Source organism: Xenopus tropicalis, chromosome 5 (genome assembly GCF_000004195.4).
Source record: "Xenopus tropicalis strain Nigerian chromosome 5, UCB_Xtro_10.0, whole genome shotgun sequence".
Lineage (NCBI taxonomy): Eukaryota > Metazoa > Chordata > Amphibia > Anura > Pipidae > Xenopus > Xenopus tropicalis.
Window position 1 is genome coordinate 65,317,429 of NC_030681.2, and position 6,565 is coordinate 65,323,993.

Below are 6,565 nucleotides of genomic sequence, written 5' to 3' on the forward strand. Positions count from 1 at the left end.
CCCAAAGAGAGGACACTGAAATTTAGAAGCCTAGAACCTAAATGCTGGGGTGTACCTTGCAACATCTTTGGTAGCCAATTAAAGGACAACTAAGATGGAGGTAAATTAGCCTAAAGCTCTTAAAGCCTCTGTCTGGATTGATTTGTGCTTGTTTGATACATGATTTTATACAAGGATTAGGCGTGGAGCTTACATATTAAGATCAGCAGAGTAGGTGCTAGTATAATCTGAACCAAGTAAAAGCAAAGTGTCTCTCCTTGGAGTGGTGTGTCAGGATAGTGTCTATAGCTCATTAAAATATTTTGTGATTAGATGGCCACTCTAATCATCAATGCATTCTTAATCTTATGATACACTGTTTAATTTCAGTAGTGGAATATACTATACTATTATTTTAGTTTATTTTTGTTGTAAAGCAACATTGAGTTAACAGTTAACCTGTAAATGGTTTTTCATGCATTATTTTAACAGGAATAATTGTAAAATGTGATGTGCAATTTTTACAGTCACTCTAGCAGAAATTGCTTATACTAGGATAATGTGAGACACTAGGATCTAGTGTATTTTATAGCAAGTGTATATTTCCTGGGGGCATTAAGATCTAGTATATTTAACTGCAAGAGTCTGTTTCCTAGTGGGGGGACACTCTGGTCTATTGGGATACTGTGAGACACTAGAATCTAATGTATTTTATAACAAAAGTCTATTTCCTAGTGGGGCCACATTCTGCTCTATTGATACTGTAAGGCACTAGGATCTAACTATGGATATATATTGATACAAATATATATATATAAAGAATTACCACAAAGCTTCAGAGTGCTTAGCAAATCATGCATATTTTTTTAACTGAAATGTTTTATTGACTTCTTCAAAAATTGTAATACAGCAAAATTAAGGACTTTCAGTCCCAGTAAATAGAAACAACAGATATGAAAAGAAAAAAAAAAAGTAAAATAAAATAAAGGTCGACAGCTGGGTTTTGTTGTTTTAAGTTAAAACAGTAAAAAGCAAGAGAGGGCTGGTGGTGGATAGGGTATTTTGTTCCTGGGTTTATACTGGAGGTCATTTTAGGTATGTAAGGCTAGAGAGAGAATAACAAGGGGTCATTTTCATATGTTAACCAGGGGAGCCAGATCTTGTCGTATGCTTCCATGTTATTTTGCAGAGAGAGAATAACAAGGGGTCATTTTCATATGTTAACCAGGGGAGCCAGATCTTGTCGTATGCTTCCATGTTATTTTGCAGCATATACTGTATGTCAGTTTTTCGTTAGTTGCTATGTTGATTATCTTTGCTTTCAGCATTGTCAGAGGGATGGTAGGTTTTTTCCAGTTACTTGCAATTATGAGTCTCGCTGCCATGAGTATATGTTGGCGCAGTCTGTGGGTTGAATTTGTGAATTTCTTAGGTTTTCTACCTAAGAGTAGGGCAAAAGGATCTTTTTGGAATGTAACGTGAAGTATCTTAGATAGTACGTGGCATACCGTATTGGCCAGATTGGCCGTCAGGCTGCATTGTGACCATTGTTGTGATGTCAGGGTTTTACCCAAGTCTCTTTCCCATTTAAGCATATAATTAAGCTTACAGTTAGCTTATGGTGGTTGGCAGAGCATTTTATATGTTAGGCTTAGTGCTCTAGGGGCTAAAGGGTATATTCGGCAGATTGACTCATAGTTAGATGCTGTAATAGTGTTGTGAGCGACTCATTTTTCTTGTTTGGTTACATAGTTTGAGAGTTGTAGGGATCTGTTCTTGCGAAGGAGTTCTTTTCGTTCTATTTGCAGGGTGGATAATGGTTAGCCACAGTGGGTTAGGGAGTATAGGTTTGTTACGCTGTTGCTTTGCCACCATGCGAATGACCTCCTGGAGTTTCCAGGTGGGAAATATGGATTATTTATCAGTGGGCTCATAGGGGATGGAGTGGATGCTAAGTGGTGTTTCTTTCATAGGAGTTGCCAGAGGTGTAGTATATCAAGTGTTACTATGTAGGGATCTTTAAATGCCTTAAAAAGGATTGTGGAGAGCCAGAGTATTTGGTTAGTCATGTATGGGTAAAGGAGATCGTCTTCAATCTGGACCCATAGTGGTGCTTGTGAGGACCCATTGAGCCAGTCTGGCTGCTTGGTAGTACTTCCCTAGGTTCGGCACTGCTAGACCTTTGTTAATTTTGTGTAGGAATATAATGCGTTTCGTGACTCGTGGATGTTTGTTCTGCCAAATGAAGTTTTTTGTAATTTGTTACGGTCAGATGTCTGTATTGGTATAGGCAGAGTTCTGTAGAGATATAATATCTTTTGTAGGAGTACCATTACCATTTTGGTACAGTGAATTCTGCCGAACCAAGATATATACACTGTCTAAGTTTCTGTATCAAAGTTCTAATCGGGGGGGGAAGTTATACATAGAGAAGCAGTAAGTTTAACCCGTAGATAATGTAGGTATTCAGTTCGAGCATGGAATCCAAAGTTCAGTTTTATGAGCTTTACCATAGGTTTGGGTATGTTGCAAGGCAGCATTTCAGATTTATCTGGATTGATTTTAAGTTCTGACATTTTTGCGAATAGTTGTAGTGTAGTCATAAGGTTAGGTAAGGATGTGAGAGGGTGTGTCAGGTGTACTAAGAGAGCGAATAGGGAGAGTTTATATTCTTTGCCTTTGATTTCTAGGCCTTTTATAACTCTGTTTTCTCTGATGGCTCTCGCAAGAGGTTCCATAGCTAACTGGTGGTAAGGATAGGTCATCCTTTTGGGAGCACTGTGTAGTCATGATCACCCTCTTTCTAGAGGGGAGCACAGCTGGAGTGCTTGTGTGGGGCAGCAAAGTCCCTTTCCCGCACCTTGATATTTTTTTGTTGGAGGTGTGTTGCCCATTAGGTGTAGTTTTTGGTTTCATGCTCATTATAATGGAGCATTAGAGAGAGTTTTGGTATGTATACCGTTTCGTTGGTGTGTAGTGAGTTAGTTGCTCAAACCTGAGAGTAGTAACGTAAGCATTATTTTTCTGTCTCAGTCCGCGTCCGGATGGTAACTGTCGTCCACTCGGGGTTAGGTCAAGGGGAAGCAGATGGTGAGCGGGTGTCTCTCGAATGAAATGTGTTGGAGATGTCAAAGAGTACCAGCCCTGCTTCTGGCGTGGTGATGGAATGCTGCTGTCCTTCCCAGGTAAATATCAAAGCGAAGGGGAATCCCCATCTGTATTTTATTCTGTGTTACATCAGTAGGGTTGTGACCGGTTTCATCAACCTTCTCTTTTGCAGTGTCGTTGGGGCAATGTCGGCGTATAGCTGCATTTGGTGTAGCAATGTATCTTTGTTTGCTAACCGCGGCCTGTAGTGCGTGGTCTCTGACTTCTACATGATGTAGCTTTAGCACAATGTCTCTTGGAATGTTAGGGTTTCGGGGGCATCCCAGGGCTCTGTGGATTCTTTCGATATGGAGGTGTTTCTCTGGGAGGTCAGGTAGTAGTTGGCGTATTACATCCACCATCAGGTTAGATATATCAGTCACCTTAGGTTGCCTCTTCTGGACCTGTTTTCCAGGTGCTCTATCTTATTCTCAAGCTGTCAGATTTGGGCCTGGTGCAGGGTCAATTGTTTTTGATCCCCTTGCAGCGCCATTGCATGAGAGTCAGCCGTGTGCTCTAAATGATCCACCCTGGCCCCTATTTCTTTTATCTGGCATGTGAATTCAGCTACCGCTGCTGTAAGTTCAGTTTTAAACAGCTTTTGTACCGCATGTAATGCGGCTTGCATTTCTGCATTGGTTACTTGCGGTTCAGTCGGAGCTGTGCTCTGCGCAGGGGGACAAAGATGGCAGACCACATGAGCCCCTGCACAGTCACGTCCTCTGCAGTATGGTTCCCCCTTCCCATCAACTTTTGCCTATTAATTTCCCCGCCCAACACGCTTGAATTGGTGGTTGAGGGGGAAGGAGTGTGCGAGTCTAAAGGGCTTATTTATTATGCTGTGAGAAACAAAATTCACAGAAAAAAAACTGTGTAAGTAAATGCAGAATTTTGCTGTCCAATGCCAGATTTGACACAGTTGTTATATGTAAGTTCTGGCTGAAGAAAAAAGCTTAAATTATACTGGGTTTTTTTTTTTTTTAACACACCGAAGCCTTCCAATGTGTGGTGAATTTTGTTGCATTTTTTACACAGCATAATAGGCCCCTGAGGGTATAAATTACCAGATAAGCATACACTCGCTCACCCATCAGCTTGATTTGCTGTTCATAGTTCAACAGGTAGTAGTTTCTCTAGGCCTACACAAATAGATTCTTGTACTAAACACTGTTAAAGGCTCTTAAATGACGGATATAGTTACATACTTAAGTCCATCAAGTTCAACCCCTAAGAATGACCACAGCAGACATGCATCACATACATACAGTAAGTAGTTCCACTTGCATACATAGACTAGAAATACTGATACATATACTAAACTATAAATGTTAAGATCACTGTAGCCTTGGATATTATTCTTGTTCAGAAAGTCGCTCAAGCTCCTTTTAAAAGGATGGTTCATCTTTAAGGTAAATTTACTATGTTATAGGCCAATTTTTAAGCAACTTTTCAATCAGTCTTCGGCCACTTATTGTTAAATTATTAGAATTGGGTCTATTAAAATGTCATTAGCTGGTTCCTCAGCTGTGTAGAAATAGTTCAAAATCTCCACTTTTCCCTCCTCTTATCAACCAGTTGACTTATCCCAGCTAACTTGAATGCCTTAAATGCATGTTTTGATTTTTTTTACTAACTCAATGTTAACCATCCTATCAAAGCATAAAGTTTTCCTTTCTTACAAGGTAAATATACTGACAGCTAGATTTGTGATCTTGTGAGGAGACGCCAAGCACCATGTAGTTTTTGCCACCAGCGATTCACTTTATTGTGTGGGGAAAGCACTCAGCAAAGATTTGTCGCCTATGGTAGCCCATATGCCTTTCCATCAGCAGTTTACATTATCGCTGGTGGCAAGGCATTTGGAGATTAGTCACCTGTGGTAGAGAAGATTTATCACAGGTGACAAATCTCGTCTGCTTTGCCCTAAAATATTATGTTTTGCAGAAGTAAATAATTATTCCCTGTGTCATTCTATTTTAATCACATAATTTATGGACTTATTTGTTTTGATTTTTGTATGTGTGGAATACTTGGGTTGTTACTGACATCTGGTGTAACTTTTACATCAGTAGCCCCATTAGAAATATATTTACTGAGAAAAACTTTGACATGTTCAATACTTGTTTTCCCTACTGTGTACCTATCACACTTTTTTTCATCTATAGGTTCCCTGACTTGTGGGCTGACAATAGCCTCTATAGCACACAGAAAGAAGCAGAATTGTCCAACAAATAGGTAATATTTTATTTCAAGTTAATTGATGTCCTTTGCTATTTAACTTGCTTATTAATGACCTGGAGGTGGGCGTAGAAAGTACTGTTTCTATTTTTGCTGACGACACTTAATTGTGCAAAACTATAAGTTCCATGCAGGATGCTGCTGCTGCTTTACAGAGCGATTTGACAAAACTGGAAAACTGGGCAGCAAACTGGAAAATGAGGTTTTATGTGGACAAGTGCAAAGTTATGCACTTTGGTAGAAATAATATAAACGCAAGCTATCTACTAAATGGTAGTTTGTTGGGGGTATCCTTAATGGAGAAGGATCTGGGGGTTTTTGTACATAATAAGTTGTCTAATTCCTGGCAATGTCATTCAATGACTACTAAAGCAAATAAAGTGCTGTCTTGTATAAAAAAGGGCATTGACTCAAGGGATGAAAACATAATTTTACCTCTTTATAGGACCCTGGTAAGGTCTTACCTTGAGTATGCGGTGCAGTTTTGGGCTCCAGTCCTTAAGAAGGATATTAATGAGCTGGAGAGAGTGCAGAGACTGCAACTTAACTGGTAAAGGGGATGGAAGATTTAAGCTATGAGGTTAGACTGTCGAGGTTGGGGTTGTTTTCTCTGGAAAAGAGGTGCTTGTGAGGGGACATGATTACTCTGTACAAATACATTAGAGAGGATTATAGGCAGATAGGGGTGTTCTTTTTCCCATAAAAACTATCACAGCACCAGAGGCCATCCCTTTAGATTAGAGGAACAGGGCTTCCATTTGAAGCAGCGTAGGTGGTTTTTCATGGTGAGGGCAGTGAGGTTGTGGAATGCCCTTCCTAGTGTTGTTGTAATGGCAGATTCTGTTAATGCCTTTAAGAAGGGCCTGGATGAGTTCTTGAACAATCAGAATATCCAAGGCTATTGTAATACTAATATCTACAGTTAGTATTAATGTTTGTATATAGAGTTATGTATGTGTTGGTATAGATTGGTAAGTATAGGTTTGTGTGTGCTGGGTTTACTTGGAAGGGTTGAACTTGATGGACTCTGATCTTTTTTCAACCCTATGTAACTATGTAAGACTAGAAATTGCTGTTAACCATGACCCATTCAACACATCAGATTGCTGACAAAGAAACAAGCAGAACCTTATATGAATGCAAGTATAGGTTGTATTTGCTGGGTTTACTTGGAAGGGTTGAACTTGATGGACTCAGGTCT